Consider the following 26,116-nt stretch of genomic DNA (forward strand, 5'->3'; position numbering starts at 1 on the left):
GGTGAAGGGCAGGCAGTCTGTCTCCTAAAGCCATACGTAACAAGTGTGCGTTCCCCAGAGCCACACATTCATAAATCAACTCTACAATCGCAGGGTAGTTAAGGAGAGGAGCGGGCACCCACAGGAGAGGCCATGTCAAGTGGCCCACGTGATTCGTGAAAATCTCATTCACAGTTGATCTAGCAGCGATATTCCCCTGAGCCAGGACTCCCCTGACTCTGCCCATGAGGCCCATTCAGACCTCCTATTTTCAGTTTCTGTGAGGGCCTTCAAGTCCCTCACTTGTTTGCGGATCAAGTGCTCGCCCACGAATTAATCCAGAACTCTACCCGCAATAATCTGTTTTCTGGGTAAAAAGAGAAGCTCTCGGTGGCACCCCCGGGTGTGATTGACAGTATTGACCTTGGCTAAACCTCTGTAATCCGCCTTTCCAGTCTGAGCACGCCAAACAAATCGACTTCTATCATGTCCTCTTCACTAAGCCTTCCTCCACTTTCTGCAAGATGAGAACACTATCTTTTCCATAAAATAAGAGATTTTTAAAACCTGTGAACACCTGTGTTCTGCCAGGCCTCCTTAGCCTTGCTCCTCAGGGAAAGGTGAGTGCGCTATCCGCCCATTCCACAGCCCCACAAAGCAGGACAATCAGACACCATAGGGAGTCAAGTCAAGGCAGGAGCTCAGTTTATTGCTGTGAGCGGCAGCTTATATAGGTTAAATGACATCGTGCGATGTGGGGGTGCCTCCAGCCAATGAGAGACTGCCAAGCCCTCCCCTTTGGCTGAAAGGGTGTCCACTTAGATTTTGCTGTCTCATCCTCACTCAGTAGCTTTGAGATTATCCTTCAAACTTGAGACAGGCTTTTTTCTCTGTCCTACAGGCCTCAAGGTACAGGCCCTGAGATAATTTTGGCCCAACAGCATTCCCTACACACACACACACACACACACACACACACACACACACACACACACACACATGGGGGGAGGAGAGGAAGGAAGGAAGGAAGGAAGGAAGGAAGGAGGGAGGAAGGAAGGAAGGAAGGAAGGAAGGAAGGAAGGAGGAAGGAAGGAAGGAGGAAGGAAGGAAGGAAGGAAGGAAGGAAGGAAGGAAAAAAGGAAGGAAGGAAGGAGAAGGAAGGGTGGGAGAGAGGGAGAGGGAGAGAGAGAGAGAGAGAGAGAGAGAGAGAAAGAAAGAAAGGAGGTCAAAAGAAGAAGAAGCTAGGCACATAATTGCATACTTAGAGAAGGAAAATGATGTGGAAGTCCTCAGTGCCATGTCGCAAAGTAAGCACAAATGTCAATATTATTTCTCGTTGTAGAAATTGCAAAGGAGAAGGCACGTGTGCTTTGTGAACCCCTCACCTTCTGGTGCTGCAACAGGTGACAAAACGCACACCCACGCCCACTATGTGCAGGGGGATCTCAGGTGTATGAAGTAGAAAAGGAGAAAAGCTGACTGATGGACACTGAAGGACACTGGAGAGACCCCAAGGGATGGGGGAGCCCTGGGCACTGAGCACAGCGCAGGCCTCGGAGTCACACATGTCAGAACACTTCAGGAGAGGGGCTAGTCTCGTCATTTCGTTTTCAACTTTTTTTTTTGTAGTGCATTAACAGTGAAGTTTAAAAGTAGAGGAAAGGAGGACACTTTACAAAAGCCTACCTTCACCCAAACATTTCAAAAATATGAATATAGTGGAGGAGAGAAAATAGGGGACCTACCTGAGGATGAGTAACATTGCATGGAATATTAAAGTACCGTGCTAATGGTGACCAGTCAGATAAAGGGAGTCTTGGGAGACATTTAATCTCACTGTTTTATTACTTGGCATTATTAAAATTTTGAGCTTCTGTAACTCATTTTTGTCTAAATGTTGAATATAGCTGATTTGTATTTCTTTGTTTTCTACTTTTACTGATTCTTTGAGGATTTCACATCATGCATCCTGATCTTGCCACCCCCTCACATCTGCCCTCTGCCCTCGTAGCCCCCCCCAAAAAAAAACAAAGCCAAATCTAAAAGAAAAACCAGAAAAAAAACCCAAAGAAACAAAGCCAAGCCAAAATAAACAAACTAACAAAAAGGAGAAGACTCTCATCATGGAAGCCGTGGTGTGGCCCATTGAGTCACACGGTTTACCCTTTAGTCTGTTTGTCTTTACTTGCATGTGTTCATTGCCATGAGTCATTGGTCTGGCTCAGGGCCTCTGGTTTCTGCTGCACCACCAACAGTGGGCTCTCCAGGCTTCTCTTAGCTATCTCATTGCTGTCCTGTGTCACGGAGATCCTGTGGTGGGGTATTCTTTGTACACTGTGAAGATGTGTCTTTGCCAAGACAGCTCCTGATTAGTTTAGTAAAGAGTTGAATGGCCAATAGTTAGGCAGGAAAGAATAGGCAGAACTGGGGAGAGAAAGAGACGGTAGATGAATATAGGAAGACATGGAAGGCATGGGAGACACCAGCGAGACACGGAGAGAGTCAGACATACAGAATGAAGGAAAGTTTATAAAAAAAAAAGCCACTGGTAGAACGTAGATTAATAGAAACAGGTTAATTTAAGTTACAGGTGCTAATGGGACAAGCCTAAGTAAGGCTAAGCTTTCATAATTACTAATCTCCATGTCATGATTTGGGGACTGGCAGTCCCAACAAGAAAATACTACTATATTTGGTGGCCAAGGTGGGGCACATAAATCTACACAGGGCCTGAGAAAGTTCAAAGAATTCAAAAAGGGGAGTCAGAGGTGGCTTCCAGGTGCCCTTGGTCTGTCAAGCAGGCCTGGTGTGTGAGGAGTACAGAGGCATGCCTCCATTAATAGTCAAACACTTGAGCAACCTGTGGGACCAGAGACTACAGAGAAACCAGCAGCTTCCCAGCGCTGGGGTAGTTAGAAGCTGTTCCTGCCACTGCCTGTGGACCTGAATGGGATAGAACTAGCCACAGGAAAAAAAGGAAAATGGTTATAGATGGTCATAAAAAATAAATAGCTTAAAAATAACAAAGTCTTTAAAGAAAGAGTAAAGTAATCTGAAAAGAATAAACCATGTAAGGATGGGAAATACACAGGGTGTTTGGATCCTGTATGGTACTTTGTCAACTTTTAATTTTTTGGATGCTGTTGAGTCAATACCAGCTGTTGAAAGACATGGAATTCTTTTTAAAATCTTTTTTGTCTTTTAAAAAATTTTTTCAATTGAGCTATACATTTTTCTCCACTCCCCTCTCTTCATTCCTCCCCTCTCCATGACCGTCATGCTCCCAATTTACTCAGGAGAGCTTGTCTTTTTCACCTTCCTATGTAGATCCATGTATGTCTTCCTTAGGGTTCTCTTTGGTATCTAGTTTCTCTGGGGCTATGGCCTGTAGGTTGGTTTTTCTTTGCTTTATGTCTAAAAACCACTTATGAGTGAATGCATACTATATTTGGGTCTGGGTTACCTCACTCAATATATTTTTTTCTAGATCCATCCATTTGCTGCAAATTTCAAGATGTTATTTTTTACTGCTGTATATTACTCCATTGTATACATGTACTACATTTTCCTTATCCATTCTTTAGTTGAGGGGCATCTAAAATTAGGAAACAATCTATCTCAAGACTCAGAAATACCACTGTTGGGTATATACCCAAAAGATACTCAATCATACCACAAGGACATGTGCTTAATTATATTCATAGCAGCATTATTTCTAATAGCCAGAACATGAAGCCATGGAATTCTAAAAGGAACTGCTGAATTAAACCGAGCTAGACACTTTAGAGATGTCTTAACTTTAAAATGGAATTCAGAAAATGTATTGTATAGAAGAAGAGCTTATTCTTTGTTTCCACTGGGAGCAAGGATTTCTTCAAAATTAATAATGATCAGATTTGACTGTTGGAAATGTCCTGAAAATCTTGGAAACAAGCATGAAAAAAAGAAACAAAGAAAAACTGCAAGGCAGGTGACATGTGTTGATCCCTCTTGTATGGAAACAGCTCTGAAATTGGATGAGACATGACAAATCTTGTTGGTTGCAGAGTTCTTATGACAATTTGATTATATAGTTCAAACATAGGTATATAGATGAGAGATGTCTTTTACTTGCTCAAACATAAAACCGAGAATCACCTTTAGCTGACTTGTGCAGATCAAACATTTCATATTTATGTTAATGCAAAAATATCTGTTGCCTTTAAAAGCTGTGTGTTTTCAAAAAAGCGGGAACAGAATCTCATGAAGACAAGTAGTTCAGGTGATTCATCCTCTCAGAATGCCTCTGTTGAAGTTTTCTCAAAATTCAACCTGCAGCACAGCTTCAAAGTTACTAGCTGAGATGGGTCAGCTTCACAGACTACCCTAGTCGGGACTTCAGATAAGCCCTGAACTTCCCTATCACATAGAGACTAAACAACAACAACAAAAATACAGCTAGCTCTCCCAGGACTTGATCATTACCTCACTTTTCTCAGGGTCCCATAAAAATATTGTTGCCCCAAGACAACAGGAAGTAATTTTAAGAACGCGATGCCCACATTCCTAAGAGGTGGGGTGGATAGTTTTTGGTTGTTTGATGAGTTATGGATGTTTGTCATCATTTAGTGCAAGGCTTGGTTATAAGTTATTATTAGTTGTGGTCAGGGAAAAACTAAGCCAAAAACATTAGATTCAGGGATCTCATTCTGAAGAGAAAAAAAGGGAAGAGTAGGGTAAAAGGCAGTCAGTCATCTCTGTCATTTCTGTAGTTTGAGAAGTTGCTTGCTCTACACTTCCTATTTATCCATAAACTTCCTGTGTATGTCCTTCTCGGGTGTTTATTGGGGTTGAAGACAAGATAGTTATACTTACAGTTTTCTTGTTACCAAATTCAAAGAAGAAAATTGTGTAAGAGATGCAAAGTTTATAAGGTTGAGAAACATAAAAGTTTAAGTTTTTTTATCTGAGAAGATGCTTTTAGGGCTAAAATATATTTTTAGGATGGTAATACAAGTTGTAATCAAAAGTGGCTTAGGTACAAAACTTTAAGTTCATCAAGACAGGATATATAATAGAGTATTTTCTCTGAATATGCCAAAATCAAATGGACTGGACATTGTGAATGTAATTCTTTCCTGATAATTGGTCTTATTGCATATAGTTTTACTATGTTAGAGGTTTTTTTTTTTTTTTAAAAAAAAAGCTTTTCTTTTTATTTAGATAAAAAGGGAAATGTTAGCCGGGCTGTGGTGTCATACGCCTTTAATCCCAACACTCGGGAGGCAGAGGCAGACGAATCCCTGTGAGTTCGAGGCCAGCCTGGTCTACAAGAGCTAGTTTCAGGACAGGCTCCAAAAACTACGGAGAAACCCTGTCTCGAAAATAAAAAAAAAAAGGAAATGTTGTGGGATATTTGTATACTATGTGAAGATGTGTTGCTGTACGTGGTTCAGTAAAAAGCTGAATGGTCAATAGCTAAACAGGAAAGGCTAGACAGGGTTTCCAGGGAGAGAAAGGAAGAGAAAAAGGAATCTAGTCATACAGAAGACACCAAGGAGGCCCTATACGGTCAGGCATACAGTACAGAGTAGAGGTAACCAAGCCACTTGTCAGAGCTTAGATTAAGAAAAGCTGATTAAAATCAACTTTTAAAAGTTACAAGAGCTAGTGGGACAAGCCTAAGCTAAGGCCAAGCTTTCATAATTAACAGTAAGTCTCAGGTTACTATTTGTGGGCTGGTGATCCAAAGATAGTCCGACAGAAAAGCTTACTACCGGGGCTGGAGAGATGGCTCAGTGGTTAAGAGCATTGCCTGCTCTTCCAAACGTCCTGAGTTCAATTCCCGGCAACCACATGTAATGAGGTTTGGTGCCCTCTTCTGGCCTGCAGACATACACACAGACAGAATATTGTATACATAATAAATAAATATTTAAAAAGAAAGCAAAACTTACTACCCAGGCCACTCAGATTGGCATGGCCCCCAAGACAACATGACGCAGAGGAGTGTTTTAAATCTCTGTAAAATCCAGAGACCTTGCTTGACCACCACAGTCTTTACGTTACAGATATTTTCATAGAGACAGAAAATTCTTCTGGGATAACCATCCCTAAGGATTGAACGGTGGTCTTTGTCATCTCACAACTACAACTTTGTGGTTTAAAGCAAACCACAGACCCTGTCTAGGAAATGTGCAATGTCAAATGTGCTCTGAACTTAATTTCAACTTTCAAATTCAGATGTTCTCTGAGGGTGTATCTGGCGGCATTGACTAGGATCAAAATACGTGGTATTGTATTCTGGAAGAATTAAACATCAGGTATTAAGAAGCTTTAATCATTTAATGTTAAATGAGTTAAATGAGCCCTCATTTAACTTCTAGTGTTGAAATTAAGATGGGCTCCAGCAGGGGTCACTATTGTCACACTGGTTCCCAAATCTGTGCCCTCCCTGTGTCCGGACTGTGTCTACAACAGGTCGGTTCTTTATTTTCCTTTCTTGTACAATATTGTTTTGGCTATCCTGTTTTTTTTTTTCTATGAAGTTGAGTATTGTTATTTCAAGGTCTGTGAAGAATTGTGTTGGGATTTTGATGGGGGATTACATTTAATCTGTAGATTGCTTTTGGTAAGATTGGCATTTTTATTATGTTGATTCTACCTATCCAAGAACATGGGAAATCTTTTCATTTTTTGATATCTTCTTCAATTTCTTTCTTCACAGACTTAAAGTTCTTTTCATACAGGTCTTTGCTTCTTTGATTAGTGTTACCCAAAGATATTTTTGTGTTATTTATGGGTATTGTAAGGGTGATGTTTTTCTGGTTTCTCTCTCAGTTCTTTTATCATTTGAATATGAGGGCTACTGATTTTTCTTTGAGTTGATCTTGCACCCTGCCACATTACTGAAGGTGTTTATCAGCTGTAGGATTTCCTTGGAAGAATTTAGGATGTCACTTATCTATACTATCATATCATCTGCAAATAGCAAAAGTTGGACTTCTTCCTTTCCAATTTGTATCCCTGTGATCTCCTTTTGCTGTCTTAATTGCTCTAGCTAGAACTTCGAGTACTATATTGAATAGATATGGAGAGAGTGGACAGCTTTGTCTTGCTCTTGATTTTAGTGGAATACCTGTGAGTTTCTCTCCATTTAATTTGATGTTGGCTTGCTGTATATTGTTTTTATTATGTTTAGGAATGGTCCTTGTATCACTGATCTCTCTCCAAGACCTTTATCATGAAGGGGTGTTGAATTTTGTGGAAGGCTTTTTCAGCACCTAATAAGATGATCATATGTTTTTTTTTCCCTTTCAGTTTATTTATGTGGTGGATTACATTGACAGATTTTCATATGTTGAACAATCCCTGTATCTCTGGGATGAAGCCAACTTGATGATGGTGAATGATTTTTTTTATGTGTTCTTGGATTTGGTTTGCCAGTATTTTATTGAATATATTTGTATCAGTGTTCATGAGGTAGATTAGTATGTAATTCTCTTTCTTAGTTGAGTCCTTGTGTGGTTTGGGCATCAGGGTAACTGTAGCCTCATAAAAAGAGCTGGGCAATATTCCTTCTGTTTCTATTGTGTGGAAAAATTAAGGAGTATTAGTATTAGTTTTTCTTTGAAGTTCTGGTAGAATTCTGTGCTGGAACTATCTGACCCTGGCTGTTTTTTGATTAGGAGACTTTTGATGACTTCTTCTATTTCCATAGGGGTTATAGACCTATTTAAATTATTTATCTGGTCTTGATTTAATTTTGGGATGTGGGACCTATACAGAAAAATGTTCATCTTTTTTTTAGATTTTCCAATTTTGTATAACACAAGTTTTTGAAGTATGACCTAATGATTCTCTGGATTTCTTCATTGTCTGTTGTTATGTCCCCATTTTCATTTCTGATTCTGTTAATTTGGATATCCTCTCTCTGCCTTTCAGTAAGTTTGGATAAGGGTTTGTCTATTTTGCTAATTCTATCGAAGAACCAGCTCTTTGTTTCATTGATTTTTTTTGTATTGGTTTCTTTGTTTCTGTTTTATTGATTTCAGCCCTCAATTTGATTATTTCCTGTCATCTACTCCTTCTAGGTGAGTCAAATGCTTTTTATTCTAGAGCTTACAAGTGTACTGTTAAGTTGCTAGTGTGATATTTCTCCATTTTATTTATGTAGGCACTTAGTGCTATGAACTCTCCTCTTAGCACTACTCGCCTAGTGTCCCATAGGTTTGGGTGTGTTGCACATTCATTTTTTTTTTTGTTGAATTCTAAGAAATCTTTAATTTATTTCTTTATTTCTTCCTTGACCCAGGAATGAGGCTATTGTTCAATTTCCATGGGTTTTGTAGGCTTTCTGCAGTTAGTGGTGATCTGATGAGCTACAGTGAGTTATTCCAAATTGTTTGATATCTATCGATATTTCCTTTGTGACTGGGTTTGTGGTCAATTGTAGAGAAGGTTCCATGAGCTGCTAAGAAGAATGTATATTCTTTTGTGTTTGGGTAAAATGTTGTATAGATGTCTGTTAAGTCCTTTGGAGTTATGATATCTGCTAGTTCTCTTATTTCTCTGTTAAGTTTCTGGCTGGCAGACCTGTCCATTGGTGAGAGTGGGGTGTTGAAGTCTACTATTAGTATGTGGAGGTTTATGTGTGATTTAAGCTTTAGTCGTGTTTCTTTTAAAGGTGTGGGTGCTCTTGTGTTGGGGACATAGATTCAGAATTGAGATTCCATCTTGATGGATTTTTCCTGTGATAAGTATGAAATATCTTTCTCTATCACTTTTAACTGACTTTAGTTTGAAGTCTATTTTGTTAGATATTAGGATAGTTAGACCCACTTGTTTCTTAGGTCCATTTGATTGGAAAATCTTTTCTCAACCCTTTACTCTGAGGTAATGCCCGTCTTTGAAGTTGAGATGTGCTTCTTGTATACAGCAGAAGGTTGGAGTCTGATTTTTTTTTTATCGAGTCTGTTAGCCTATGTCTTTTTATAGATGAGTTGAGTCCATTGATATTAAGAGCTATTAATGACCGGTGATTGTTAATTCTTGTTATTTTTTGGTGGTAGTGTTTGTGTGTTTCCCTTCTTTAGGGTTTGTTGGTGGGAGGTTATCTGTTGCCTGTGTTTTTGTGGGTGTAGGTAACTTTCTTGGGTTGGAGTTTTCCTTCTAGTACTTTCTCTAGGGCTGGATTTGTGGCTAGGTATTGTTTAAATGGGTGTAATAATCTGGGCTTGCATCCATGGTCTTTGGTGTCTTCAACACAACTGTTCTTCTCTTCAATTCAAACTTTTGTAAATAGTTAGTCTTGTGTCAGGCCCATTACTAAGTGTTGGGGGGGGGTCACGCAAACATGGGGACAGACCACCAAAGTCTAATAAACCAGAAGTAAACTTTATTCCAGAAACCAGAATCCAGGACAAAAATTAAAAAAATAAAATAAAATATCTCCATGGGGCACAAAAACCTTATCAGTGAGCTGAGACCACAGCCAGAGATGGATTTTGTTAGACTTGTGGCAAAAGGCTGGTTTCTGAAACCTTTTTATAGTAGAGGCACCAAGCATTAGGTCTAAACAAAGGAATTTGTACAATCTCGAGGTAAAACTTAGATACAGATTGCCTATTTTACAATCTCCATTAACAGAGGTTTTGTAAGTTAAATTGGTCTAATTTAATCTTAATTAATTAATTAATCTTAATTTCATCTTAATTAATCTATAGTCTTCCCTAGTACTTTTAGGTGATATTTACTGAAGCCCTGTGCTCTCCCCTCTGATGCTGCCAGTTTCACATAGCAGGGATAATGCCTAACCCAGAGGTCATATATCTATCTCCTAAAAGTTGACTCAGCTCATATCTGTAGGCTAGTTCTCAGTTTGCAGAGAGATGCTTTGGCCTTGTAAATAGAGCTATGGGTTGTAAAGCAAAATAGCCCACTGTTAATAGTTAATCCTCACGCTGCTGAGAAAGCTGCTGACAGTCGGTTCTCATTCTCCTAGGCTTACAACTTTAGATTTATTTCTACTTCCTATTTCTGGAATCTACACTTTTATTTTCTTATTCTTGGGCTCTTCCTAAAAGCAGAAGAAAAGAAAGTACTAGAATATTTTGTCATAACTTTCCCATTTTAGGAATACAATAATGTATTAAGAAAAATGGTAGTACATTTCTAAAGAAACTCAATTCCTTAAGTAGAAAGTATACATGGTACAGATAAAAGGCATGGGGCAGTAGGTGAATGTTTGTTATTTAAAAAATTAGATATTACTAAAATAGTACCTGTGACACCAACCAGAAAATGGGCACTTAGATGCCCGAGAACAGAAGCAAAGAACAAATAATTAAAGGTTGCTGACATAAAAGTCATACCCCGTAAGTTTTTAAGCTGTTGAAATTGCTGCCTCACATGGAAAAACATTAGGGTTCCCGCCATCTTGTCTTCATCCCTGTTTCCCTTCGTCGTTGACCTCGGTGAGCACCTCACATTGGTTCAGTCTTTGGTGGGTAGAGTCAAGATCAGGCTTGGCTGGCCGTGAGAACATTTAATGTTTACAGATTCCAGAAGTGGTGTTCAGTTGTTTGTTGCTGTTAACAGATGTCCAACCAGGCTGCTGTTGGGTTTGCTCTTTGAGAATTTCCCCGGCTTGGCAGCCTGACGGTGGGAACCTAGAGCCTGGGTGAAAGCCGGCAGGTCGGGAGGAAGCTGTCCACGCACTCCTTCTGGCCCACGCGCCAAGACAGCGAGCTTTCTTTGCCTCCCTGTCCTGCAACCGTGCACTTGAAGCAATTGCTGTGTCAGTGGCTTAGTTTTATGAAAAGGCCCTCTCCCTTTGCCCAGACCTTCTGTGTTCTCCCACCAACAGAGCAGGTAAGCTTTTACATTGCTTTAGTTTGTGCTCCAGAAAAGTCTAGTGGGGGGGGGGATATGTGTCTGTAGGGATTTTACAGGTCATTGTCACAGTGAGTCATGGTGGGGAGAACATTTTTTAAAGAACTAGCAAAGGGGAAGCATGTGTAATAAGACATCTTATTGGTGCCTCAGGGGATCCAAGTTTTGTATGCTTTCTCTCATCTCTTCAGCAAATCTGTTAGGTTGATTACTGCCATTTGGAAGACAAGAAAACTGAGCCATAGAGCACTTAAGTCCTTGGCCCAAAGCCACCGTTCTGATTCAAACCCAGGTCTGCGTATCAAATCCTTCAGTCTTTCCACCCGGCTGAAGTCCTGCTGAAAGGGGTCAGGGAGAGTGGAATCGAAGTTCGGAAGAGTCCCTTCCTGTGCTCCTGTCTGCATATGAAACATTGCTTCCCTTTTTATTTTGAACCGTGTCTCTCGGCAAGCCAAAGATTTATTATGGCAGGGTGTTTCCTGCCAGCAAAGTCTATTGAGCTGAACTGCAAACATTGCCTCGCCTTCTGTCGCTGTTCATATTTACTCGGGGGTGGCTGATTCCTTGTTAGTATCCTCTCTGAACAATGAACTGCTCCTTCAAGACCTTGAAAGGATATTGAGGGGAGGTAGGGAAAGGTCATTTAGAGGAGACTTTAGTTGGGAGCAAATGGTTACTACATAACAAATACGAGTCTAGTTCCTGGTGGTTTAAGAAACAGAAGCCAAAGGTAAGCTGAGAAAATAAATGACCAGGTCAATAAACCATGAAAAACTCTAAGTTTTTTCTGATCCCCAAAATCAGAAATAATATTGGATAATGTGGGTGCAGATACATATTCATATTCACCATCTCCAAACACATACGCTGAATCCTAATTCTAATCCTCACTGAGAATGAGGCTCGAATGGCCTTCTTTCTTTTTCAATTTATTTATTTTGTATGCATTGGTGTGAAGGTATCAGATCCTGGAACTGGAGTTACAGACAGTCGTTAGTTGTCATGTGGGTGCTGGGAATTGAACCTGGGTCCTATGGAAGAACAGTCAGTGTTCTTAACTGCTGAGCTATCTCTCCAGCCCCCTCGAATGGCCTTCTTATTAACCAGTGCCGAGAGAGCTGTGTGTCTCTTTCTAGCATGTGAGAAACCCATGAGGAAGAGGCAGTCTGTGGCCCAGAAGAAATCACTCATCAGAACCCAACCACACCGACATCAAGAGTTTTAATTCTCATCCCCACACCTACAGAAATACATTTCTGTTGCTTATAAGCTAGCCATATCTAACATACTTTCCTATAGAGGCCAAGTGAGCTAGCAATTAATGCAAGTATGAAGTCAATCACAGTCAATCAGAGAGGGGTGGAGAGTGCCCAGAATTAAGTGTTCGCGCTTAGGAAAAACCCGAGTTCAGTTCCCAGTAACAATGTCTGATAGCTCAAAACCACTTCCAACTCCACCTCCCGGGCACCCAACCCCTCTTCGGACCTCCACAGGCACCCCCACAGCATGGTCACACACACATGACATGATCAGCGTGTATGCAGGCGATCTCCATATCTTAGGGTCAGCAGACAGTTGTGAAGGGAGGTAGGGAAAAGAAAAGAAAATTTTAGAAGCTTAAATCAGAGAGGCATAGGGCATATATGCACTGTCCAGTATCTTATTTTATTATCTATGTATAATGAATATACATATATCCATATATATGCTAGTATGTAGAAGGGATCCATTGCATGGATTTGCTCTTCTGTAATGTGGTCTAATAAGCCACAGAAGCAGTCAGCGCAAGACTGAGTTATTTGCGATAAGATCTTGGTGGCTGAAGGGAAGCCAGGGCATGAAAGACAAGCTTCCTCTATGTGCATCTGCCCCTCCTTTCTTCATTCTCTCAGTTAGAGTTGTCCATCTCTCTATCCAAGGCCAGTTCTTGCTCCTCTACCTGCAATCCTTGGAAGTACTGGCCGTCAATAAATAACCTTTCCTCTCTACCATAGCTTTAGTGTGGTGTCCTGTCCGTCCATTGGTAATAGATCCTCAGGGAGAGAGGGGCATCACCTTCCTATAACCTCCCCTGCAGCTGCTTCCATTGTAGCTCTCTCGGCTGGATGTTACTTCTCCCCAGCCACTGGCTGATGGGACTCCTCAAAGTCAGCCCCAGGTTCTTCTCTTTCTGTTCTAAGTTCACTCTTTGGAAGACTCTGTTCTTCTCCTTTATGGAGACAGAATGGGGGAGGGAGGGAGGGAGAAAGTTTAATGACAAATGTCTTGCCTTGGTAAATGGCTTTAGCAACTGCTCGGACAAGCCTTCCAAATACCGGAGTACCATCTCTGACCCAGCAATATCTCTTTCCCAAGTTAATTCATAGGCAGGGGGTCATTAAATATTTCTTAAATCCATTCACTTTTCCCCATTTTACCCGCCGGCATCACTTTGTGTCAAGCGACCAACATAGCCCCCTGTACTGCTGTCCACTTCTTCCCATGTCCAGCCTTTGTGATCCAGTGTGTTCTCCAGCCTACATTTTAAAAAATGGGATTTACCTTTAAAATATTTCAGAGTGTAACACAAGGGGGCCTGCTTGTTGGTGTATCTGTCCCGCCCAGTACCCCACAGCCGGCAAGTCCCAAAGAAAATCACACAGTCTACATTAGGTTATAAACTGATTGGCCCATTAGGTCAGGCTACTTATTAGCTCTTTTAACTTGTGTTACCCCATTATCCTTATCTAAGTTAGCCACATAGCTTGGTACCTTTTTTAGCTGTCAGCTCACATGTTGCTTCTTCAGTGATCTGCGCAGGACTGGTAGGGGGAGCTTCCTGCTTCCCAGAATTCTCCTGTTCTCATTGCATCGCCTCTACTTCCTGTCTGGTTTTCCCGCCTATACTTCCTGCTTGGTCAATCAGCATTTATTTAAAATATGATTGACAGATTACAGACAACTCTCCCGCACTATCAGAGCTTTCCTTTGCTTTGAACACAAGCCTAGATTCCCAATAGGACATGCACAACTCTTTATACACCAGCCTTGGCACAATCTCGCTTCGCTCTCCCTTGACCCCTTGTCTGTCCTCTAAGTGTCTAGAAATCATAAGGATACTATGAATGGTGTTTTGATGAGTGGTTTTAAATAGATGTTCATTTTTATCACAATAAGTCGTGAAATGATAAGAAACAGGCCTAGGCTCTTTTGTCATAAACACAGAATCACACAATGACAACTGGAACATATAAACAGCATGAGATCAGGGGAAGAGTCCCGGAAGTATCAGAACTAAGGAGGAGGGGAGTGAAAACGGAGGGGCTTATAACCAGCACATAGTCTTGTTTCTTCCAGATATCTAAGGAGTATCCTAACCGCCCCCTGCAAGGAGAGCCTGGGTCCTGGAAGGGGAGTCCGGATCCTGGAAGGAGAATCAGGGTCCTGGAAGGGGAATCAGGGTCCTGGAAGGGGAGTCCGGGGTCAGGAAAAGGAGTTCGGACCCTGGAAGAGTCCGGGTCCTGGAAGGGGAATCAGGGTCCTGGAAGGGGAATCAGGGTCCTGGAAGGGGAGTCCGGGTCCTGGAAGGGGAGTCTGGGTCCTGGAAGGGGAGTCCGGGTCCTGGAAGGGGAGTCCGGGCCCTGGAAGGGGAGTCCGGGCCCTGGAAGGGAAGCTTGGACAGAATATATTTTGGTAAATCTAGGAGTCAAAAACAATTGTGATGACTTTAAAATGGAAATTAAGGGAATTCTGCCCATTAACTCAGGTAAACAGTAAGAAAGTTGGCTGTTGTACCAGATCCTGAAAGAGTAAGCTGACCTGCGGGAAACCAAAGCCCGCGTCTACACCTGCACAGAGGAGAAATCTGACATGCAGCCTGGGTGGAGACTCCTGAAGATGGGGAGTCAGTCTGGAAAAGGATGGATTCTTCTTCTCAAGTTGAGACAAGCAAAAATTACCGTGTGGCTTCCTTTCTCACGGAGAATGCTTTTACTGAGTAGATGACCCTCCGAATTGAAAATCGTACCATAAAGCAACCGCGTGTGGAAGCCAGCAGATGAAAGCAGTGGAACCCACAAATTGGAAGAACAGAATCCCACGAAACAGATGTTTACAAATTCTGTCCAGAGTGTTCAAAGGAATGAGAGAAGGAACGCAGATCACAGATAAAAACAAAACAAAACAAACAAACAAACAAAATGGAGTGGAGATAGATGGGGGAAGTCTAGTGAAACATTTAGAGACCGAAGTTCTGTCCGAATCTGTCCACCTGCCCCTTGCTGCATCTGTGCACCACCCTCGCCATCCTTCCGGCCTCGACATGATGTCATTTCCTACGCATCCCTTGGCCAACCTCTGAGAGGACACGGGTTTCCTCTGTTATAAACTCCCACGGCTTCTTCTCCCTTCCCCCACCCCAAATGCTCAGCACAAGTCTACTTTCTTGGTCAGTGTGAGTGAAATGGAGGGTACCAAGTCTGCCTTGATTCCCACCTCCTTCCCAGTGCCTGGCTGAATGCTCAGCACAGGCGATACCACCAGGACAACCACTTCCCTTGTCGTTCTAGTTTGCTCCTGATAGCTCTGGTAATTGTTAAACAGCTCTTCCACCCATTTTGTACACAATTTGAACAATAAATTGTATCAATGCTCTCAATGCTGGCTGATAAATTTACTGAAATAAAATGCCGATTTTGCTGTCTCTCTCCAGTCTGTTTCTTCTGATCTCACGAAGACCATGGTTTTCTTTGATTCTTCTGATTTATGCGTTTCCTCCAACCCTCATTCGGCCTTATTTCTAACTACCTAGTTTAGGAGGAACTATTTCTCTAAAAACACTTTATTATACTGTTTGTATATTTCCTTGCTGCCTACTCATCCATGAAATAATCCTCGTGATGTCTTAGCTTCTTTGAGTTTATTCTGTGATGTCTTTGTCCCAGCAGGACACATGTTGACACAGTTTCAAGTCATTGCTCCCAGGTTCAGACAGGCCCTCTGGGTGCCCGGTGATGCTCTGGTGCCGATCCTAACCTTGTAACCGGGGGCATGAGGATCGTGTGGAAGGCCAGAGTGACCTTGGTGGTAAAGTTTCGCCACTTTACGTTGCCAGGTTACACATTCCCACCTGCGCTCTCCGCCATAGCAAGTTCGTTTACGCCGGGTTTCCCTAACTCTGTCTTCCTTACCCACTTCACCTTCATTTACTTATTTCCTCTTAATTGTTCGCAAGCTCTTGGCCACTGACGCTTTTAAATCTTTCTCCTCTTTGCTAGCTTCCTAGCTGGCTCTGAATCTGGCAACCTGAGATCTCTCTCTTTGATGCACATTGATTCTTGTCTGTGTAAATCCACTCACGACCCAAGGGAGGTGTTGCCCGGGAACAATAATCACCCAGGAAGTGAAAGAAAGAGGTTCCACTGAATTTGCCAAGCAGTTGTATCATTTGTCTCTGGCCCAAGAATCTGAAAGGCACTACGAAAACCTGACAGCTTCCCGAAGACTCGCTTTCTCCTTCAGTTTCAAGAGAACGGTTACCGGCAAACGAAGAAGTACGGTGGCAATGTCAAGTGGCAACATCGCTGAGGACCGGCTTAAATTCACCCAACGGAGGAGATTCTATTCCTAGATCCTACAATGCTGCCAACAAGAAACACAAGCTGGAGAGAAGATTGAAACTAGAGACTGCCAAAGAGTCTTTGGCAACCGCGTGGGCTCCATCTAGGTACACCAAAAGAGGAGCCATGTTTCTGGGCTTCTTTCTCAACGGTCTAGGCTACATGGCTTCTGCACGTCACCAATCTATGTTTACCGCTCTGTCTAAACTGTGAGGGTCAGGTGATGCAGCGAGAGAGGCATTGGAGTGGCCAGGCCTGTGATTGACTCTGATAGTTACCAAGTTAACCTGCTTCTGCATCTTCATCTGTGAAGTGAGAACGTACGCCTCACTGAGCTAAGGTGAAGACGAACTCAGCGACAATACCTAACAGAACATCTGTTATAAAGTCATTGTCGCAGAGAGCAAGTTTCGTGAAAACTGTCAATCCGTGATTTGTTTCTTTCCTCCCTGTTTTTGCCTTCCTATTTCTTCACACAAAAGTGTCAGCATTTCTAATTGGAACTGAAGAAAACCCGATTTTAAATTTTAGTTTAAAAATGCTGAGAAGGCTCTGGTTTGCCAATAGAAGTAGGCGTTTCCATGCGTCTATTTGATTTCAGGTATCAAATAGTAACAAGGCATCCAGCCTTGTCCGTCAGCAGCCTGAGTACCGCTTGTCCCCAAAGGGCCCTGCTGGAAGAGTGGAGTCGGGCAAAGTCAGGGTGCTACTTCAGGACATCAATGCCATGATATGGCGGTGGGAGCATGGTCATCCAGGAACATGTGTTGCTCTCCAGGGTAAAGAAACATAGCTCGACATGTGAGGTGGGCAAAAAGCAGACAAATAATAGAGCCCTGGCTCTGCCTGGACTATGCACACCCGCAGTGCCAGCATTATAGACTATGGCCAATCATCAGACTTCTAAGGCCTTTGCTTCATGGACAAAGGAACTGGGCTCTGAGGAAGGCAGGGACTTGCTGAAGTTAGCACAGCCTGTTCTTTCTACTGGGGCCCAGCGCACTTGCCCTGAACAAGTATTTCTGCTTCTTGTAGCAATGCAGGGGGGTACCTGGCCACGGTACACAAAAGCTGTCAGTCATAAAGAATGTTGAATTCTTTAGTACTAACCTTTTCAAATATATATATATATATATATATATATATATATATATATATATATATATAATTTGAGAAGACCACAGGGGGTGTGCAGGACTACCCTCCTAGCCAAACAGCCTCCATCTTCTGGGGGAACCCTGAGAAAGAATTTCAGCAATAGTTGCTATTCTCTGTAATTTGGCTTTGAATGGCAAAACCTCCTTGTAGTATGTGTGTTCACTAATGCGGGTCTGAATCTTGGCTGCTTATACATAAAATCCTCAAGAGGCATCAAAGAGTGGCCTAGGAGGATCCTAAAAAGAGCAAGAAGCTGAAACAGAGGGCAGTAGATGTGCTCTCCAAGCCTCACGTGATGACATTTTTAAAGAAATCGGAGAGGCGCCTGCAGTCTCAGCCTCGGAGAGGATGAGGCAGTAGGATCGTAGGTTCGAGGCTAGCTAAGATGCTGTCGCGAAAAACTAGCAAATAAGAAAAACCGAGGAGAGGGAAATATTGCCATCTAAAATTTTAAACATCGTGTGAAAACTTACAGAGAAGAAGCCAATGAAGTCTAATAGTTAAAACGAAAATTTTTTTTTTATTGCTCAGATTCTTCCTGGAGAGACTCAGCTGCAAGCTCTCAAAAGTCTTACATGGAATTTCTGAGAGTTTGACTTTCTGATTGCTTCATAGGTGCTACTTTGTAATTTTGGAGGAAATAACGAAAGGAGAAACTGTATTAATAAAATGTATTTGTATAATAGCCTTACCGGGAAATGATGTTTTCCGCCATTTAAGTTTCGTAGATTTTTATATATGTTATCATAGGGTAAAGACATTTATACTGTGAGATACAGGAAACTGGCTGTCAAGAGAATTGCAGGTCAGTAAACTGTGGGTAACACGCTTGGGGAACAAAGTCCCTTGGCAGGTGCAGAAGATCTATGTGGATTATGGGAATGCTTATCTGTAATGTCAATATTCACAGTGCTCTCCGCGCCAGCCTTCTGTGGCGTGGGTACTGCTTTTCCAGGGTGTTTCTGAGATCATCGTAAGGTCTGCTAGACCCCTCTTCATCAGATCCCCGCGTCTACTTATGGTGACCTCAAAAGATCCTCTTTGGCCACACGCAGCCACCCTACCACAACCAGCCTCTTGGGGGTGTCCAGCTTTATATGACTACTTTACCTGCCCCATGTACAGCTTTTTCTGTGATTCCCCAAGATCTGAGTAGTCTCCAGAGAAAGAGACAGAAAAAAAATTCTCTAGTGACTTGAAGGCATAACATTTTCTTAAGACCCAATTGCTTCCTTCAGGCATTTTTTTTTTTTTAAAGAAAAATCCATTGACTTCCAAAGAATCCTGTGGTTTCAAGATGTGGACTTGCCCCAACTCCTCAAGGAAAATGGGGCACGCATAACGAAGAGAAGCCATCCAGTACCAGAAAACCTGATTCACTTTGCCAGCCGGGGAGGTTCATTGGAGGCAGCTGGGGAGGCTGTGGCTGGCTTGGGGCGGGGGGGCTTTCTGGTATTAGCCCTTGAAGTATTAAAAGGAACCATGCCGGGCCCCCTTTCAGAGAAACTGGCAAGGTAGCTTGGGTTAGGAGAGTAAAAGCATGCTGTTTTTAAGGGACATCAGCAATTCTGGACTGCTAGGCCAAGGACCACACCAAGGAGTGTTGAGATCTAGAGAAAAGACGACAGACGTCCAGCACCTGACCGCACAGGCGCCACAGGGTGAGGGCAAACCGGGCCAGGAAGGGAATGCTGCCCTGCAGGAAATGGAAAATTGCTTTTGTCTTAAAAATCTAGCAGTGTTTCGGATAAAGTATCATGGTATGAAATGATGCTCCGTTTGCCAAGAGTCCCCACGGCGTCGACTGAATTCAGATTCTTTTCACAGAGAGTAAAGAGTATAGTCTGCCAGACCCCTCTTAAAAGAGAGGCCTTTGCGTCCTGTTTTCACTGACGCTGCTCTTGGGACAGCAGGGTTGAATCGAGCTTTTTCCTTTGACGCCCTCTTCTGCTGGCTGGCTCTGTGTTTAGTTCAGGTTCTACTAAGATGGAGCAATGAGAGCTACAGAAAGATCATAGGCAGGAACAATGTAGAAAAAGCTGAATGACCATAGCAGGTAAAAGATCAGGAAAGAAAATTATCAAAACAAATACCTTCCTCTCTTGATAGAACCATCACTACATGTAGACTGTATCACAATCACCAAAACTTTGCTCCCCCAAACTGGGAAGTTGTAAACCATGGTCCGTAGGAAGAGGACACTGGGAGCATGAACGCTCCTGTCCCTCACCCAGTTGCTGGCAGTGGATGCTGGCCCTTTCTGCTGCCCTGAAAGGCAAGCCTACCACAAGAATGAGTGCAAGCCCCTTTCCAGAAGGCAGAGAATTGTTAGTGTGTCCCATCTACTCCCACGGCTCTTCAACGTGTACGGGCAGGTGCAAGCTCATACAGTTTATTCATGGTTAAAGTCTTTAACTATATAATTTTTGCTTGTCTGTTTACTTCTTTACATATGTGTGCTGGTTTGTATGTTGGTGCTGTGTGTGTGTGTGCGTGTGTGTGTGTGTGTGTGTGTGTGTTCCTATAGAGGCTAATATTGACACTGCTGTCTTCCTCTATCTCCACCTAATCTTTTGAGACAGAGTCTCTCCCTGAACCTGAAGCTCAGCAATTTGACTATTTGATTGGCCAGCGAGGCCCTGGGAAACTCCAGTCTCTGCCCTCAGCCCTGGGATAATGGCTATACTCCACCATGACCAGATTTTCACACGGGCACTTGGGATTCGAATTCAGGTCCTCACATTTGCATAACAAATGCTCTCTCATCAAGCCATGTCTTTAGCCCTTCTACGCCTTTCTTCTTTTTTTTCAAAAAAAATTTTATTTATTTATTTATTTATTATGTATACAATATTCTGTCTACATGTATGCCCGCAGGCCAGAAGAGGGCACCAGACCTCATTACAGATGGTTGTGAGCCACCATGTCATTGCTGGGAATTGAACTCAGGACCTTTGGAAGAGCAGGCAATGCTCTTAACTGCTGAGCCATCTCTCCAGCTCCCCCTTCTATGCCTTTCTAAGGGGCATTGGTAGACATCAGTGTGAGGAACACCACAGAAGCCTCTAGAAAAGCAAAGAACTACTCAGAGAACAAAGGCAGTTCTGGTTATACATAGGCACATGACAGTTGGTAAGGCCAAGGAGTTTATAAAGAGACACATGGTTGCTGCCCTGTGAGTCCAATATCTCATGAAAAGGCCCGTTTTCAAATCAAAACTTGAGGTTGAGTTTATTTATTTCTGTTTTCCACTACAGAAATGAAACCAGATTTCTCCTCACAGCTGAGTCCCAATACTCGTCATCAAATTACTGAATAGTACACCATCTCAAACACAGGACTGAGCCGCAGAGTTCCCAGTGTTCATTAGCCACCAAGTGATATCGCATTAGTAAACTCAAGCGGAGGTATGATATTACGCCGTAAATGCATCTGAAGGAGCAGTGTTATTGTGCTAACTTAGCCAATGTGCCAACATCCTCTTTTAACTCTAGGTAAACTGAGCTAAGTATTTATACATTAAGCCTTTTAGGCCCCCTTGGGTTACCATGTAAGGCACTTGTGAAGTTAGTAATAAACTTCCCTAGGCTTTTAATGTTTGTATTTAAAAATGAAATAGATAAAAAGGTAATAGAGAAACCGCATCCATGTGTGCGCGTAAACAAACATAAACTCTAACAGCACTACAATTCTTGGGTTTATTTATACATGTTCTACATAAAATCACTTTTGTTTATTCAGCATGTTTAAAATTTTCTTCCTTTTGCTCCATTTATGATAATTATTTCCTTCCCACTTCAGCTTATTAAGACATAGCATATTCCTTGAAGCCTTCCGAAAGCTGTAGTAGGATTTTACATTTTTCTTGCATATTCATCTAGGTAGGAGGATATTAATATCCAGAGCTGAGTATAAGGAAGGGGGGTTTATCTGGTTCCCAGTTTAGGAGGTTCAAGAGCTTGGTACCAACATCTAGTCAGCCCAAGTGCTGGTCATTTTGGCTACATCACAAGGTAGACTTCACCACACATGCAAGAGGGAGAGATCACACTTTAAAACACGAACCCAGAGAGACTGGGAGGGAGCCAGTCTTAAGCTTTGCAACAGTTGTCTCTTGAGAACTCACCAAGGTCTCATAAAGCTAACAACTCTTTCTCTACAGGTCATCACCTGCCTCCCACACACCGTGCCACCCCAGTGAGGTGATCTAACAACCTCCCAGGTAGTCCTGCCCCGTTTATTTCAGACAGAGCAAATACGTTTAAGAAACCATGAAAGAATAGTGGAAGTAAGATTCTAAGTGGAGATGTGAACGCAGCCCTCGGTCTCACGTGCAAACTACTGTTTGCTCTCACAAAACCATCCTGCTTCTGGGTGTGGATAAGCAAATACATCTTCTTATAGTTTGGATCTTAATTGTGTACCAAAGACTAGGCTTCCAGGGAGGAGCCAGAGGAAAGTTGTGGGGACTTAAAAGATCGGGCCTCATGATGCATCTTTGGGAGGGAGGTGGGACCCTAGCGTTCTCCCCTGGCTTGCTTCTTTTTCATACTATACTTGCTAAGGATTGCAGGAACCCCAAATAAAGTTTTCTAAGACTCCCATGCCAATTGGCATCCCACTTCTCTCCTGAGAGCGGCATCAGCCCCCTTGGAGGAGAGAGACACAGCTCTCACTCTGACAAACTGCCTGAGATAATCGACTTAGAACGAAATGAATTTGCTTAGCTTACGGCCCCGGAGGGTTTAGACCATGATTGATTGGCCTTGGCAGGGCCATCCGCTGAGAGGCCAAGAGAGAACCAATTAGTCCACAACACATAACGTGGTTAGAATTTCCAGAAAATATTTTTACAGTGAAATCAAACACGGTACTAGCCAAAGCGGTTAGTTAGTCATAGATGGATTAATGATAAGTCTATTCCCAAGCAATAGACTCTGCCCGGCCGACCTACTCTCAAGAGGGGACTGAGGCGCTAAGATGGAGAGGGTGTAATTAAGTGGCCCGAGTTCCCCTGTGCTGGCTCTACCAAGACTGGCCATGTGACCTAGCAACCTGAGGGAGTTAGGATGCTTCAACTGCATGAGTAGTACATGCTTATGTTTACATATGTAGTCATATGTTACATATGTAATATGTCTTCACAACACCTCAGGTGTTCTGCTGTCCCTACCACATAGATTTCTGCTTGTCATATAGTTTGTTTACATATGTGCTATGGATATATATACACATATGTTCATAATACACATACACATATATGCCCACATGTGAATATACCCTGCACATAGCTCTGTGATACCAGCATGGCGGAAGAAGCCAAACAACCCAAAACCTCAGTAGAAACTCACACAGCAAAAGAAAGTTTCCTAAAAACATAACACCTGAGACGTAGCAAGCCCTCTCTAAGACTGTCCGTGTCTTTGCGAGATTTACGTTCACATGGGTGGGGGGGACGCCGTCACGTAGATGTCACGACCTGTGCGTGGCGCCTCCTAGAGCTGCGCAGGAAACGGCTGGCGAGGATGCAGTTCTGTTTCTGAACGTGGGCGTTCATCTTTGAACCTGAGGGCACGAGGACCTCGGTGTCCTTCTTCCCGGCTGCAGTCAGGGGTCACATAGCATTCTGCAGCTGGCCTGTGCTACCTTTTCTCTACATAACTTAACCAGCATGGGTTTTGCTTCCGTAGAAGTCAGTGTGCATCTGCCTCGCTCTGTGATGTCTTACACATCTTGTAATTTAATTACTAACAGATTTCTGAATCACTACTCACTTTCTGTAGCATGCATGGTGGCCCAGTGAAAAGCTATGGTTTCCTTCTTTTATGCTGTAAGAGTCTCATGAGAAATTGGATCCATAAATGACTTTTGTAATTAAAGTATGTGGACAAAGTAAAAACTATTCTTTGACTATCTTTATAAGCTGTTTGACAGACACACTCACTTCCTGGCCTCGATGTGTGTCTTTGGAAGCCAGGAAAGACTCACCATCTGCCGGGATTATGGCGTATCCTCTAACCCTAAGAGCCTGTTGCAGACGGTGAGACCTTCTTCTTTAAAGCAACCAGTCAAAACTGGCTCTCAGTATGAAAGACTGTTCTGAGGTGATGGGAAAGGAAGTCATTTGTATATGCAGGTATTCTAATTTTAGGACTTGGTAGGATGCAACATTGTGTGAAAACAGGGCCGCCCTGTTAGCAAGAAACCGAAGCTGACCTAGTAAACGAGGAGGCCGGAAGACATGTGTTGTGCAAGGCCTTTTTCCCGATAGAGCCCGGCGGCTACCAAGGTTGTGAGAGCACCTTCACAAATAGACTAGAAGGCCAGGCTCACCCCTGGAGATAGGGTTGGGACCCTGGAGCTGGGGGCCCTGGGGTCTCTTCCTCTCCCTCTTCCTCACTGCCCTGCCTATTGGTGGGACGCCTTCCCGTCGAGCATGGGAGATGCATTCTCTCTGGCCGTCAGTGTCCTTCCTGGGACCCTCTTCTACCCTTACACTCATATTTGGTTTTTTAGACCCAGTTGGGTTTGGGATCTTAGGCTCTCGTAAGTTAAACCCAAAGCAATGTTCTGGGACCGATTCTTAGGCCACCTGAAACCAAGGGAAGGGAAATGACAGATCCCGGGACACACAGATTCTGCCCCCCATTGTGTCGCTAGCATCTTATTTGGTTTCTCCGCTGTCTCCTCAATAACGCAGCAGAGCGACAGACAGCTGGGTTTGCTGACTGACTTGGGGAGCTGATCCCGGCTGGGAACAGAAGACTGTGTGTCTCTTGAGAGGCTTGACTTTCGAGCAGGGAAAAATGCTCTAGCGTGTGAGTTTTCTAATACTGGAGTTGAGACGCCTGTGATGTGAACACTGTGGTGAGAACCACCAGGTCCTTGGGCTTTCTTCTTCAGCATGGTCGTTCTCAAATACGTCTTGGTTGGATCAAAGATTCGAACGGGTTTCTAGTATTTTAGCTTAAGATCATGGAGACTATGATGGAGAGGGGAGACATAGGTTGGAGGTGCCCCCGCCACATACACCTTTGTGGGTATCTTTGCTTGAATCTCGGTGACACTCTTAGCATATGGTGGGCCGTGTGGCTGTCACACAGTCTCTAACAGCAAGCCGTTAGATGGAAGACTTAGCCCTATGGCCTAACCAGAGTCTGTAAAGGGTGGGTGCAAGGGTTTTTATTAATTAATTTATCTGATCTAATGTATCTAGACCTCCTAGCACGGGAGGCCAGCAGACAGCTCGCTTCAGATTTGATTTATCAGCCCTAACTTACAGAGACAGGTAAGGCCCAGAAAATCTAGTGACATCACACCAAAGAGAAGACTCTACCTCCTGAAGCAAGTCAAGAGTAAACCAGACTCCATAGAGCTTGTCACCTCTCTCTGTGGCCTCCGTCCGCTCCTGTGACAGAGGCCACGCCCATGACTGAACAGCATTAAAACCTGGTATGGAGAAGGAATGAGGACCTTTTCCCACAGGACTCTTGGATGGAAATTACAAGGGAAGAAGTTACTTTATTGAACCTACCGACCCAGCATTGCACTCAATACCAAAAACAAATGTTATCAACCCCTAGCCACACATTGCTTCACGGTATTTATAGTGAATGATTGATTGCAATGCTGCTCTCAACTCACTGGGTGCCTTCAGTGAGATATGCTAGACTCGGATATCACACCCTTTCCCCCAGCACAGCGTTCTGGGCCAGGGGCACGGGTAATGCTCATAGTTTTAAGATTAAAGCTGTGCATTCGGCTTAGCTTGTAGAAGCTGATCACCTGGGGAGTCCAGAGCCCAGTCAAGTTTCCAGAGTCCAGCCAGGCTTGTTGTGGACTATTTTTTTAACTAGGCAAAGATGTGGTGCATTTGTTTACACTGTGGAATGTTACTTTAACCATGTACTGGTGTCTTATATTTACTTATTCTGCATTCGTTTAACGATGTGAAGATGTGTGTTTAATTATGTAAAGGTGTGTTGCGTCTGTTTCTCCTTGCCTGCTTAAGGAAGCTGATTGGTCTAATGAAGAGCTGAATGGCTAGATGTAATATGAGGGGCCGGCTTGTTGGGGTTTCCATCCCGCCCGGTACCCCACAACCAGCAAATCCCAAAGAAAATCACATAAAATCTACATTAGGTTATAAAACTGATTGGCCCATTAGGTCAGGCTACTATTAGCTCTTATAACTTATGTTACCCCATTATCCTTATCTATGTTAGCCACATGGCTCAGTACCTTTTCCAGCGGGACAGCTTACATCTTTCCTCTCCGGTGGTCTGGGCAGAACTGGCAGAAGAAGCTTCCTGCTTCCCAGAATATTCCTGTTCTCATTACCCACCTCTATTCCTGTCTGGTTGACCCACCTATACTTCCTGCCTGGCCAATCAGCGTTTTATTAAAATACATGATTGACAGAATACAGATAATTCTCCCGCACCATGGCTAGCTGGAAGCTAGAAAGGAGAAGGATAGGTAAGCGGGGCTGGCGTGCAGAGAGAATAAAT

The 26,116-nt window shown here is 43.1% G+C and overlaps 1 protein-coding gene across 1 annotated transcript in view; it reads left to right on the forward strand.

Moving 5' to 3' along the window:
- Positions 1-10,596: 10,596 nt before the first annotated feature.
- Akap19 (A-kinase anchoring protein 19) overlaps positions 10,597-26,116 on the forward strand; it is a 56,771-nt gene continuing 41,251 nt past the window's right edge. Inside the window, exon 1 of the mRNA XM_085684263.2 lies at positions 10,597-10,830. The gene's annotated coding sequence lies outside the window, so the exon portion shown is untranslated. The remainder of the gene's footprint in view (positions 10,831-26,116) is intronic.

The sequence above is a fragment of the Myodes glareolus genome, chromosome 27 (genome assembly GCF_982192425.1).
Source record: "Myodes glareolus chromosome 27, mMyoGla1.1, whole genome shotgun sequence".
NCBI lineage: Eukaryota > Metazoa > Chordata > Mammalia > Rodentia > Cricetidae > Myodes > Myodes glareolus.